Source organism: Urocampus carinirostris, chromosome 8 (assembly GCF_059441175.1).
Source record: "Urocampus carinirostris isolate Australia breed hairy pipefish chromosome 8, RoL_Ucar_1.0, whole genome shotgun sequence".
Taxonomy (NCBI): Eukaryota; Metazoa; Chordata; class Actinopteri; order Syngnathiformes; family Syngnathidae; genus Urocampus; species Urocampus carinirostris.
Genome location: NC_142356.1, coordinates 34,793,592 through 34,808,003, shown reverse-complemented (window position 1 = coordinate 34,808,003; position 14,412 = coordinate 34,793,592). Strand labels below are relative to the sequence as shown.

General features: G+C 37.1%; 1 pseudogene; it reads right to left on the bottom strand.

Annotated features, from left to right (window-relative positions):
- Window positions 1–9,415: 9,415 nt before the first annotated feature.
- LOC148361746 (5.8S ribosomal RNA) lies at window positions 9,416–9,525 on the bottom strand (annotated as a pseudogene; the record flags this gene model as incomplete).
- Window positions 9,526–14,412: the final 4,887 nt, after the last annotated feature.

Sequence of the window (14,412 nt, the reverse complement as noted above, 5' to 3'; positions counted from 1 at the left end):
ATGGCTGTGGTTTTCTGCACATCCATTCAGAAACCTGGCTGGATAAGCACCTACTTTCCAGATAAAGCCCCTTGTATCATTCAAATGTTAATGGGCTTTATATGGGCTTAAACCTGCATTTATTATCGTGCAAATTAACCAATTTCCTCATATCTACATGCCGCTGTTAGAGTTGGCATGTTTAGTTGTCTGAACCTAATTAGAATTATTAGAATAGGATAACAGAACATGGAAAATAAAAGGAAAAGGTGAGGCTTTTGCACAAACTTTTCTAATACTTTGGAAAAAAAAAATATATGGGTGATTTACCTTTTTAAATGCGGGAAAATCGCTTTACTTATTTGGGGTTTATCTATTGCTAGATGTGTAAATATTGGACAGAATTATTTTATGATAGCCAAATGATATTAAATAAATACACAGTTGGTGTAGAGAGTAGTCCTTTGGCTTTCTTTGTGAACCCAAGTGAAAGGAACGTAAACCTAAGGCAAAGGTGTTCAAAATAAGAATGGTATTTAATAAGAATACCAGGAGCAAAGTAGTAACCAAACAATTACTCACAAAACAAACAGCATGTCTGAAAAGAAAAAAAAAATAATTCAAACCTGTCAATAGCCAAACTAGAAATGAAGACCAAAGCCGAAATGGTAATGCAAGGAGTTAAGTAAAAAAAAAAACAACAAAAACAGAACAAAAATAAAAAAACAAGATATCAAAAATTACAAGTGGAAGAGGAAAATTGAACTCCAAAGTGAGTAGCCAATCAAGGGAAAGGTCAAAACGAAGGAGAAACCCACAGAGAAACAGGAACCCGAGAGCAGGATCACGACACTGAAAAACAAACTAGCAAGGAACCAAGGGGAGGGAATAATATTTAGGGACACTGACTAGTTGTAATAGAAAGAAAGCATGTGGAGAAATAAAGACAAGTGACCACAGTTGTGATGAGGAAACTTAAACCAAGAAGTGATTGGACAAATACGGTAAGGTTCGGATTGAGAAAAGAGATAAACCTACAGAAAACAATAACCCGGGTGCAAGATATTGACACTGTGGACACGAACTACAAAGGAACCAAAGGGACCTAGTACTAACAAAAGGAAGACTAGTCATGAAAGGAGGAAAGACCATTGGAAAATCATGGAAATGGACCACAGCTGTGAGCAGGAAGCTTGAATTTGGGAGCATTGTGAACCAATAAAGTGAGGTTGAGAGATATAAGAAAAAGAAACCCACAGAAAAACAGGAACCTGATTGGAGGATCATCACACTGTGGACTTACCTCCTGGTTTTAAGTGTTGAAGCCAGTTTAGGGTTTAGTTTCTATTCTCAGTTATTACTGAGCATGTAACTACAGTAGATAAAAGCATATATGACTAAAAGTGACAATAATTGCAGAGACTTGTTTATGCATCACTTAATCACATTTATGCAAGAAATGATTTCTTAATGACTTCATCAGTATTCTTTGCACGTCCTAATTGAAGACTTGCAACTACAGTACTCTAAAGGACATATCTACTTTAATTTTCGCCTGCTGCCCCTTTTAGCTCCTCAGGCTGGATACCACAGGACAAGAGAAGGGCATAATTTTATTAAAAAAAATGTTTTATGTCTGGTCAGTTTCTAAATGATGAATCATTTCTAAATCTTTGCCATCAGAATTGTGTCTTATTGAATTTTGAATGAATGTTATGACCGGATCACTACAGAGAGAAAATATAAATTAACATTACAAATTAACATTTTTAATCAATTACTTTAAAAAAAATAATGTATTAGCCCGCTACCGTACATTGCCGTGTTGCAGCTTTCTTGGAAGCACTCATATTTTCAGGAAGAAAGGACAGAAAAGGCATTTCTTAGAAAAGGAATTAAAATGACTCCAATTCTTGAGGGCTCTGATGTAGAAACAATTATAGTTGTGACTTCCTGTAAGACACTGGAAGAAGCAGCAAGCCATTTCTTACAATGTCTTTTGTTTCCCCAAGCAGTTCATTTGTTGTTTCTTTTTCGTTTTTTTCAACGATTCTAAGCGCCCATACCATTAAACATGTCTTGCACAGCTAAGGGATTTGTTGGCAGGTGACCTAACAAATGAGATGAAGTTGAACCTTTGAGGGCATACACCACCTTGGAAACAAAGAAAATGTTGTGACAAACAGTACAGTTCCTATCCAATTACTGACGGTCATACAGCACAAGAAAGACAAAAAAATTCCATCAAATTCTTGGGTATCAATACCAGACGTGTTTATTCATACTGTGAATCGTAAGGTTTGCCCTCTATGAGTAAAAGTGTTTTTTCAAATAACATTTTATACGTAACACAACTTTGGCTTACTTTATTTAATTGATTTCCAAATGCTAGCATGTGTACTGCAGTGGTAATGCAAGGGGACTACTTTATGTAAGGGGGAATGTAATGTAGTATTTTTAGAGAGTAGGAAAAATGTGAAATAAACCTAAAAAAAGATGCATACTGAATATTTAGAGTAATGTTTTAAACTTGTAAACTCAGGAAAACAACGGCATTGTGCGGTAATAGGACCATTTTAAAGAAGTTACAATATTGTTTATACACCAAGAACATTTGTGAGGACTTGTATTGTTGATTGTTGTCCTTGGGCAAGACACTGAATCCCTAATACCCCCAACAAGCAGGTAGGTGCCTTGCATGGCTGCATGGTCGCTATTGGTGTGTGAGTGTGTGTGTGAATGGGTAAGTGTGAAGCACATTGTAAAGCGCTTTGGGAGGTCTTCATTGACTTGAAAAGGGCTATATAAATGTAGACCATTTACCATTTGAGTTTTGTGATTAAACTGCAAACAGGCAGATTATATTGCTCATTTCCAGGATTTTTGAATACACCCTGATCTTGTTTTAATATGAATCATTAATTATATTTGCAAATATCTCCCCAAAAAATGGATTACAGGGTTTGATTTTTCATTATTATTAGTTGTTGTGTTTTAGCTATATTTTATTACTAGCTAATAGGTACAAAACGATTTTTTAACAATATTGCATTCTGCATATTAATTTAAAACATCAATTGAATTGCTTAAACCTTTGGTGAACTGAAATCACTGTTAATGCCTTTGATGAGCCAATCCATTTTTCTCATTTGGATAACCTTTGGTTTCTAGACTTTTATGATACTTATTGTTAAAAGAAATATTACACATACAATAGTCCAGAGTTGAATCCCTTATTCCAGAAAAACAAGTTTTTTTTTTCTCTTATTCTTTTAATAAGAGACCTTGTGTGACTAAGATTAAGCAGCTTTTACTGGAAGAACACTGCATTCTGCCATGATAAAGTCCGAAATGATATAGTTTTAAACACGTTGGGAACTTAATAGTCATGTATTTAAGTTGTCACCGCAATGAAAAAGGTTTCTGAATCACTTCCATAGTGGTGACATTGGAGAGATTCGTCAGTATTACCTGCAGTGCTGCAAGTTCTAGCAAAATGTGATTATGTTTTATTCATTTCTAAATGATTTTGTTTATTTTTACAACATAAAATAAATTGCACCATTACTTCTAAGTTTGTATTAGTATTGGACTCCCTGTGTCCATGTAACTTCAAAATTCATTGATGTATTCTCTCCTTATTTTAAGTGTCCGGTTTATAAACAAGTCGGAGAATTTCTTCTCAGTGTCAAATACACGTTAGCTCTCTTTCAAATTGGTAATAAGTAGCATACTATGCATTTTGTTTATGTATCTATTGAATTGAGACATTGTTTGGTATTGTTAGTTTTGTTGAATCCGTTTTCCTTCTATCTTCAAATGTCTTCTAATTGCAGTTGAGAGTGGAAGTTTGTTTCTGATAAAAATAGAATATGAGTCTGCGATCAATGGCCATAATCCACATCCATCAGTTAACTTTCAAGTGACGGATGTTTATTATTGTATACCCTCATAATCCTTATCATTTTGCTGTTGTGATAACAAAATCACCCCAACCCCAATATATTGCTCCTTCTGTTTTTGGCACATATTGAGCCAACTCTGATTTAAAATCTCTCAAAAACAGGTTTTATCTCACTGCTCTTTCCTTTTTTTTTGTCACTGCCTACAGGACTGCCTTTCGACAGTACTCTCCAGGCGAGATTCTGTCCATCTGCTACATCGCTGACAGGACAGTGACAGTGACCACTGACACCAACACAATCAGTCGGAGTCTGGCAATAGGCACAGACAGATTGCTTTCTCGCTAGCTTTTTGAGCTACCCAACGCACTAGCTGATACCTGCCAAAGAATTCCAGATGATTTTTCGAAGGCCTTTGCATAATTTAAATAGAACTGTAAATTATCTGTTTAACTGAAAAGGAATCCCCGATGACATTTGGGTTAAAAGAGTGTTTCGTTATTATTTTCTGTTGAGCAGCAGCCACCGCAACCCGCACCCCGAGGAAGAAGAACATTTCTAAAAAATGCAGTCAAACTAATCATCATGAACTCAATACAAGTGTCTGTTACACTAAATATTGCTATTAATTGGGACGGTTGTAAATTCACCTGGAGAAGAGTGTCAATATAGCTCCTTTTAAAGGCAGCGGTATAGATTATGACTCAGATTGCAGAGGGGAGCAATGCCATTTAAGATAACTATGGAGGACTTCTGGATAAATACGAGAAAGTTGGAATTTTGAGTATGGAAATCTGTTTAGCACCTCAAATTGAACACGCCTCCACCCAGCACAAGTATTGGAATATTTAGAGATCACCAACAATCATCATCAATTTGACCACCCAGTTCTTATCCCACACAATGATCGCAGCAAGGCTTTAGGGCTAGGACCTTAGCTTGGCCTTTTGGCTGAGAGTAAGTGTCCCGGCTTCTAGGCTTTGTAGCGTATTATGAACTGACCGATAACGGATAATGGATAATGAATAACGAAGATAGATCAATAACCCTTAAAAACCCCAAACCCCACACAAACCTAGTTCCAGAACAGGACTGGTGACACTATAACAATATGTCATTGTGGAGTTTGAATTTCCTCCCACCTTCAATGGGTTAATTAAGAGCAATGGTTCCTAGGCCTGTACTAGAGCTAAGGCTGTAAACCAGTAAAACGTTTTAGAACAAAAGCACAAACTTAAAAGTAACGAAACAGATGTGACTGAGGTATGTATCCTATGCTGTCATTTCACAATCCTACCTGCAGCAAGTCTGTGAGGTCTGATTGTTTTACTTATGCACTGTTAAAAATGTTCGATGTATGTTGAATTGTAATTGTACATCCTATTGGAATGAAAAAAAAAAAAAAAAGAAAAGTAAAATAAAAAGAAAACAACAACAGTAACCTGCAAAACAGAAATATGGGAAAATAGTGCACTTTTTTGGGAAAGATTAGGTCAGTATTAATGGATGTAATGGGCTAGTTTTATAGCTTTTCAAAGCAGGACACAACTTTCAGCTCCTTCCCTATTACATGATGCCAAACAAGTTTGCTGGTTTACTAAAGGGGCAGTTGAAAGCGGGATATTTTTGGCAATATTAGGCACCAGTTACGTAGGTGTTTGATGGTCAAATCATTAAAAAAAAAAAACATCTCGTGTACTAGGGGCACGGCATAGCCTATACATTGGTCGTATGTGACAGCGCTTCAGCAGAGAATGTGATTTAATGGTTTCTGCGCTGCTAGTTGAACGAGACGATGGTCGATCAATCTATTTTTCAAGTAGCAATATAATATTAATGGGGCAAAACAATGATTACTCGATATTAATGTGGCCACATCGCCTCATTCCATGTTAAATGCTCGCCCTTGTTCAGCATGCTTTTGCTAAAAAAACTCACAGCTTATAAGCGTGATTCGTAATTGATTTTTTTTTTAAGGGAGAGTGAAATTTTTAGTGTCTAACAGTACAAAAACATCGTTCATTCAGTGAAAAATAAAATAAAATGGATACCCGCCAAAGAAATATGGATATCATACCATAAAAAACATAGGTCTAGAAATATGTATTTTTTGACACAGTGGAATCCACATTTAGGTCAGAGCTATGTTTTTTTCCGGCAGGATGCCGCCATGCTGTGCACTGTGGCACTGGCTTACGCTTACACCAGACAACACAGTGCCATCTATTGGTTGAAAATTACACATTTGGGCTTTAAGATTTATTTGGCTTCACGCTGTCCGCTGGTGAGAAAATAAGCTACAGTAACCACACAAATCTTTCTTCGTTTTGGGCGTTGCATACTATTAGTCATATTTCCCGCCTTGGCTTTTGGGAGGAGACCTTCGTTAGTCTCATATCCAGTGAAACCTTCAACAGAACCTGTTCCTTTCAAGTCCCATTGTCATTGTCTCGTCAGAGAGAGATGACACTCTATGCATGTCCTCAGACATGTGGCCACCCAAGGGAATGCCATGGTGACTGAAATGGTGTGAAAGTTCTTGCAAGTTCATGCATCTGTATATTAGTTTTGATATAGATTATCTAGCCAGGAAAGTGTTGATACAGGTATCACAAATAAATAGAAAAGTGGTTGAAATGTTCCTTTCATAATAAGCTGTTTTAGATTTCTGGTCAACTAATATAGTCAAGAAACTTATAACTGTTCAACTGTTGTTTATTAAACAATGGTAAAAGTTAGAAACAAATATATATATATATATATATATTTTTTTTTTTTTTTTTTCCGATGAAAGATGAAGGTTCAAGCTTTCTTTGATAAGTCCTATGCCTGTACAGTACCAAAAAATAAATTGTCTGTAGGCATTCAAAAATCTTTCAAAATGCCCAGAATTGGCCGGCACAGGCTTTCCCTATTTGGGGAATAACATCTGGCATTGAATGAATTCGGAAAAAATCCCCAACGTCAAACGCCCCTCCAACCCCTGTGAAGGAGCCTCAGGCCTACTATTTGATAAACAATGACTTAAACGTTTTTATAGTATTTTATCTTCACTGATGACTTATCTTGTAAGGTCCTTAACATCTTCATGAAAGCTACTTACATTCACCCCATTAGCATAAGAAAATGTATCTGCTGGACCAGAGACAAACTAGCCTTTAGGTAGGATGAGGCTGTTAGCTATGTAGATGTTTTATATGGTTTTGTTGTTGGCGCAGGATCATGAGCTCTTTAAAACGTAAAAGGTTGACCTTTCCACATATTAAACACACCAGTGTTGGCCAAACTCCCAGCCTTTTAAATAAGTAAATATAGCCTTGTATCTAAAAGATAAACATCTATACAAGTGCACAGCATAGTATACTTGGAACAAATTGGACGTTGTATTAGTTTAATCCTAGCCAATGTGTCTTTTTGAAAAAGACATATTGAATAACCCCCTCATGTTCCATCTGTATCGGGGAAAAAATGTCCTTAGAAAATAAATGGCCAAGGATATAATTGCATACCAAAATGCTTCATGACCCTTGAAAAAAAGGTTTGAGTATATTTCAAGAAGATAGTAGAAGTGCACAAGGCCAGCATGTTCAAATTATCTTAATTCTGTTACTTGTAGCAAAATGAGAGTTGTAGTAAGAAGTTGCCAGGCCAATCTTACTTGTTTATTATAACTAAATTAGAAGACATTTCAATTCTTTTTCGTGGCATTTTGTGTTTAAACCAAGTGTGTTGTGGAAAATACAATTGTCGTAATACCATAGAAAAAGTACCCCTAAAATTTAATTAAGAAAAAAAGACAAAATAAGGGGTCATCCTGTAGGAAAATGTTCATTAAGTTTAAAGTTTAGTAGACACTCAAAATAAAGAGAAGACATTAATGGATTTTGAACTTGCAATGAGAACATGGGAGAGAGCCCAAAAGTTACGAAATTACAAACTATCTTTAAAAGTACATTGGAGCAGTTTTTTTTTTTTTTTTTTTTTTTTTTATAAAAGTTAGGTTATAAAAGCAGATTTGCCCAAGCGGGTGCATTATTCAAAGAATAGCAACAAGATTGGATGACAGTGACAATGATGTATACAATGCATGATACTCAAAACAACGAACAACAGTGCAAAATAATGAACTGGCATCCTATAAAATCTCTCTGCAGATGTCTAGGGTTATAAACACAATAAGACTATCAATTTACAAAGAGAAAAAGTATTGCTAAGCAAAGCTCAAATATTGCACTAATTAGCCAGTCAGAAATATTGTTAATGACGATGAAAGCAATTCAATACAATTCAGAATTATATGTTGTGTTCTGGTTATTTCGAGTTTGCTTTATTTCCTCGAATTGGTTACCTTGGCAACAGCTTGAGGGGGGCTCCTGCTGTTATCAGCCGGTGATTTAGGGCTTAAAATAACAAATTGATCTGTGATGCTAATTACGGTATTTTCCCGAATGCAGGGCGCACCATATAATAAGGTACACCCCCCAAAATAGTTGTGTCTTTTCCATGAATAAGGCGCACCGAACTTTAAGAAGCTGCAGTAGGAACAACAACAAAATTGTCAGATAGGTCAATCAACCTTAATGTTGAGTAGCAATATGTGTCTCAGACACATAAAAACACAGTGTCACCAGTCACTGAAATATGTCATGCCACATATTATTGGAAAGTGTAAATTATTGGGATTTAATATATGATGATCATTTAGAAATATAGTCATCACCATCAGTATGGATCAATATTTCCGGAAATATAAAACCGGGGGAGCATACCAAAGACGTCGTCTTGTAGCCATCAAATTTGGTGATAAAAGCCAACCATGGTCCCCTTACATTTGTGAGTGCAGTAAATCCAACCGTGTAAAGATTTACGTCTTCCACAACGCATGATAATGGCGACATAAAAAAAAAAAAACACTTTAAAAATCCACCGAAAAGCATCTCTGCACCGATAGACGTTTCAAAACCAGAACAGACGGTAGACCCAAACAAATCAGGAAACGAGCAGCAGCTGGAGCCAAACGAGTGGGCACAGATGAGAACAAAGGGCAAATCATGGCAGGACGTTGCTTATTGGTAGCTGTCTGTACAGCCCCATAGTTCCCGTTTACAAATAAACAGACTAGTACAATTATTTTCTCTAGGCCGCACACCAACCTAACTTGTCATTCACATCTTTTTCGGTCAAATACAGGCTTTTTTTTTTATCCCTGCTTTAACCTGTAAATGCTAAAAAGGACTCGCCTCCTTTACCTCCGAAAAACATTAGCCAATAGTGACCGATTAAAATTATGTTTGACACATTGGTTAGGAAATCAAACAGCGGTATATATATATATATATATATATATATTACAGTAAGACTTATTATTATTGCGGTTAATGAGGACCAAAACCACCCGCGATAAGTGAAAATCTGCGAAGTAGTGGCGCACCTTCAAAAAAAAAAAATCTCATCTCTTTATCTGCATTGCTTATCCTTATTAGGGTCGCGGGGGGGGTGGAGCCGATCCCAGCCATCTCCGGGCAGTGGGCAGGGGACACCCTGAACTGGTTGCCAGAAAATCGCAGCAGCAAATCACCTTAGTTCTCGCAGCTTGCTGCGTTCTTCATCGACGCACGAGTCGAGTGATCCACCGCTAAGAGTCGTACAGCTGGGCGATTTTACGTCCGTCCCGGACAATTGGAGACAAATTCACGACAGGGCTTTTACTTGCGCCGCACCGCGGGTGCCGTTCGGTCGCTCCCGCGCCGCGAGCGAGCCTCTAACCTGTGGTGCGGGTACTTTCGGGCGCGATACGCATGACACTGACACAGTTACGGGGGTCCCGCGCACGTCGGGCGCCTTTTGTCCGCCGCGCGCGGACGGCCGCCTTTTGTCCGCCGCGCGCGGACGGCCGCCTGTCGTCGCGCCGCGCTACTGGGGTCGTCAGACGAGCGGGCACCCCCAGTTACGGGGGATAGCCCGATCACACCCGCGCCGTGTGGCGCGGCCTGTGCTTGCGTGGGTTTCGTCCGGGCACTCCGGTTTCCTCCCCCGTTCCAAAAACATGCATTTCCGGTGAATTGGCTGGTCCAAATTGTCCCTAGGTGTGAATGAGCGAATGAGTTGTCTGTCCCTGTGTGCCCTGCGATTGGCTAGCAACCAGTTCAGGGTGTCCCCTGCCCACTGCCCGGAGATGGGCTCCAGCCCCCCCGCGACCCCAATGAGTAAAGCGGTACGGCTAATGAGATGAGATGAGATGAGATATATATATATATATATATATATATATATATATATATATATATATAAAACCCAGAATGCACCACGCACTACTTCTACTACGAGGGAAAATTGAGTCGGCGACTGCTTACCGTAGTTGCAAGACCTGCAAAGACTCAATAGTGATATATATATATAAGGCGCATTGTACTACCAGGCGCATGGTCAGCATTTGAAAAAAATTAACGCGTTTAGGTGCGCCTTATAGTACAGAATATACGGTACTTATTCCTGTTTTTATAATATCATATAATATTGAGCCACTTCAGTAGCCTTTTAGTCTAGTTTTTTTCACGGCGCACGTTTTCCTCATTGAACCTCTTCATTTTCTAGATTGTGAGTGTTTTTATTATTCACAGTCACTTTCATTTGTTTTTTGGGGATCATAAACATCACACACTGAATTGACATCCATAGAATCTCTATTATATTCATATTATATATTTGCTTTTATATATTTTAAGCCCTAACACTTTCACTATGAGTAATCCCTGGTGTAGCTGTGTATGTTCAGCTCTGTACTTCTATGTTTTCTTATTTATTTCATGCAGTCTCCTGAATAAAAAGATAACATTGTTTAAAGAATGAAGGAGATGTTTGCTTTATATTACATATTTAGTCTCTTCTCAATGTATGGATTCATATTTCAAGACATTTCGTGGGAGGTTTTTGTATCATCCCATTCCAAAGGAATATGACCAAACTTTGGGCATAGGATAAACTTGAAGTACTACTAAAATTCTCAATGTATTTATTTTGACCTAACTTTTAAAGATGTTTTCTGGTGATAATAATTACAATTTGTTCGTATAATATCAAGATCACAAGAGCGGAAACATTAAAATTAAACAAATCAGGTAAGTAAATGATTCCAATTATTACAATGCAACACAGCCCAGAAAAGCATAGGCTGCTCTCTGCCTAGTCGGGAGGTTTGAACTAAGGACGTCCGGGCTCGGAGAAAGTTTTTTTTACACTGGGCCATCTCCACCCTTGACAAGTGACATTATATTACATATTTATAGAACACCAGGTATTCATATTTTATTGATCAACTTTTTGGGGAATTGTGTTAGTGCTAAATGTAATTGCATTCATTTATAATTGTACTATTGTTACGATGCACTTTGTTTAGTTACTAAGTATAGCATTGTAAATAGTTTTACCTAATGTCCCTGACGCTCTTTTTATCTCATTATTTTCTCTATATGGTTTTTATTAGGTGACAGACCTGGAGTTCTATGTCTAATTTTATTTTAAACAATTGTTCACTATGTTGCTATTAATTATATTAAATACAATTCTAATCTGAATGTATTAAACTATATATATGTGGTTAAAAACCAAATTCGTCTTTTGTATTTTTCTTGATGCTTTCAACATATGGCGGAGTCTTTGCATACAAAATGCTCCACCAGCAGTTCCAGCAGATGCAACCTTTTAGTTTCTCACTGAGACTTTCATTCCATTACAATGCAAAATGTGTCAAAAGTGATAACAACAAAACACGTTTTGCAAAGCACCCAAGTGACACCGAAGTATACGACAGAAACAGAATTAATCATTATTTCCGTGATTCTTATAACCCGCTATGTGGAGGGATTAAGGGGTCTAATTATTCATTGATTATGTTGGTAGCTTGAAAACGTAGTGGGTTTAATCTCATGAAAAATTTAATTGCATCCGACTTCCTTGGGATAGACTGACACACACTTTCTACCTCCAAGCATGTGCATGTCCTCAAATAAATCTAAAACCCATTACATAAGCCACTGGTGACTTGTTAGCTCTGAAATGATTTACAAATTCACTGCTGTGCCACTGCTGTGCTGAAATGCGCCATACTGATTTGGCAGAGGAATTCACATCATAAAAGAATATGATCAGCACTGCATACTTTTATGCCCTGTATGTGAGTGGTTTTAATTACAGTACAAATCCAAGATGGTAAGTCCTTTTGAATGGCTCAGCATGCAACAAATTATAATACTGTTAGGGAAGTGAAAGCAGTTCTTTGGTCTATTGTATTTACATCGCTTATTTGTGAATGGTTTGTCTTCCACCAGAAGATTCAGACAATGGTGATCAGGTAGGCTTGGAAGGGTAATTGGTGAACGACTACAATTATAAATTACAGGGAGGAATGTATTTTACTGTTTTAAAGACATACACACTGTTTCTGTACAGTTAGGTTTTTTAAAATGTTGAAGAACCCCTACATGTTGTCAAGTACCTCAAATTGTTAGGTATTAGACTGATACTGTGCTTTGAAAAATGTTGCCCTTCTTCCTGAATTGCGTGTGTTTTGCACATTTATCACTTACAAAGGTTTCAGATTATCGAAACAATTTTAATATAACACCAAGACAACCCAAGGAAATACAAAATAGAGTTTTGAAATGTTGATTCCATTTATTAAAGCACTAACAACATCAAAACTTATCACACTCTTGGTGAGAAAGTATTTGTCCGCTGAACCTAATAGCGAGTTGGGCCAACTTTGTCAGTGATAACAGAAATCGGTAATGAGTTTTTCATAACGCTGTGGAGGAACTTCTCGCTGGTTTGGATTGTTGTCCTGGAGAGGGCTTGAGTTTGAAGGCACAAACTGAAGGTCGGACGTTCTTCTGTAAGATCTTCTCGTAAACACCAGAATTCATGACTCTGTCAACCACAGCAAGTTGTCCTGGTCTTGAGGCAGCAAAGCAGCCCCAGACCATTATGTTTTAATCTTGATATCAAGGTTTTTTTCTGGTCAGATTCTGTGTTTTTTATGCTAGATAAAACGAGCTACACATCTTCTTAAGTTCATTTTTTGACTCATGACTTCTCAAAAGGATTCTCAAAAGTATTGAGGATAATCAAGATGATCATTGGATGTATTATAGATGTTGCTATTTGTTGATAATTTGGGTAATTATTATTATTACCTGTTAGCTGCTAACCTGGTTTTCTCGTCAAATATGAAAATAATGGTTTTAAACAGTTTAATGTTATTGAGAAAATGATTATCTTCTGTCTGCCATGCCTGATAAACGTGCACATTCCAAATATATTTTTTTCCCATTTTCCTGGGTAAAAAAGTCAAAATCAAAAGATAGTACGATACAGTGAATCACCACCAGTTTTTGTCAAGAACCAGAACAGGATCAGGACCCAATTGCGTGACGTTCTCACATAAGCCTTTATTTTACAGGAGTCATGCACGTTTGGCAGCCAGTCTGGCGTAGAAAGGCAGGAAGCCAGACACCGACGACGAATCGGGATAACAAAAATAAACGGGAGATACTAGATGGGAACAAAAACTGGAAAAAATAATAAACCGGACAAAAACAGACGGAAACACCATGGCAACCGTGACACACACGGGCACGTCCAATTGGGCGCCAGGGCAACCATGACATGTTTGTAACCCATTCAAAATGTAGGAAATATAAAAATTGTATGAATCATTAACAATTGTCTATGTATAAAAATTGACTATTTTTTTCAAATCAATTTTGAATTATCTTGTATGTTCTGGGTTTTTTTGTTTCATTTATGTACTGCATTATTATTATGACCGTAATTTCAAAATAAATGCGGGCAATAATGAGAATACATTCTTGATATTTTCTTTTCCAATTTGTTTATGCAAATGGTCATTTAGTTTGATTTTTAGTTTGGAATATGCAAAACCATTACAGTATACTTTTCCCCAGTCTCCATTACCATTTGTTTCCTTTATATAAGAGTAATAAATTTCCCTTCTTGTTCTTCTTCTTGTCTTTCACTCTCACCTTCCGGCTAATTTGAAATTGGATCTGCAAGACACATAATTGGCTTTTTTGTAAACTACTGTCATCCAAAAATATGCACAAACTAATGCATATTATTTTATTCTTAACATGATGTTGTGGTTCTGTCAACGAAAACCGACTTTTGTTAAAAAGGAGTGCAATTCAGGAAGTACACTAATTGTGTTCCAATTAATTTAAATGTGTTTATTTTGCTTTATTCCATACAGCGTGGGTGTTCATCCCTTCATTCGTACTGTTATTACACTCTTATCTTGGTCACGATTCAGGTTGGACTTTATTGTGAGAATAGCACTTGATTTCATGTTGCACTCCTTCAATATGTGTTTTTCAACCTGTGGGTTGGGGGCTCACTAGAATGCCGTGAGACTTTGTTTGGTGTATCACAGGACATTTTCTATTTCACTTTTGCAAAAAAGCATTCAATCGTTCAGTTTATTTCTTCCCTTGCATATAAGCCACGTACATTCATC